General features: G+C 32.2%; 1 protein-coding gene across 8 annotated transcripts in view; it reads right to left on the reverse strand.

Annotated features, from left to right (window-relative positions):
- Window positions 1–239, reverse strand: part of ZNF521 (zinc finger protein 521) — a 230,337-nt gene that overhangs the window by 229,602 nt on the left and 496 nt on the right. The window lies entirely within an intron of this gene.

A 239-nucleotide genomic window follows, 5' to 3' on the forward strand; every position in this document is an offset into this window, starting at 1 on the left:
AATATAAATATGTATATAATCAACCCCCTTGAATTGCCCGCCGGAGTGGAGACAGTTATAAATGCGGGGGGGTGGGGGGAAGAATGAAAGAAACAAAAATCACTTAAAAAAATGCAAAGCAACAAAAAGCCCTTCCTTTCTTTAAGGAAAAAGAAAAAAAAAAGAAAATACCCTAAAATATTTTTTCCAACAAAAAAAAGCTCCAATTTTTTTTTGTTGTTTGTTTTTGTTGTTGTTTG

The sequence above is a fragment of the Geospiza fortis genome, unplaced genomic scaffold (genome assembly GCF_000277835.1).
Source record: "Geospiza fortis unplaced genomic scaffold, GeoFor_1.0 scaffold53, whole genome shotgun sequence".
NCBI lineage: Eukaryota > Metazoa > Chordata > Aves > Passeriformes > Thraupidae > Geospiza > Geospiza fortis.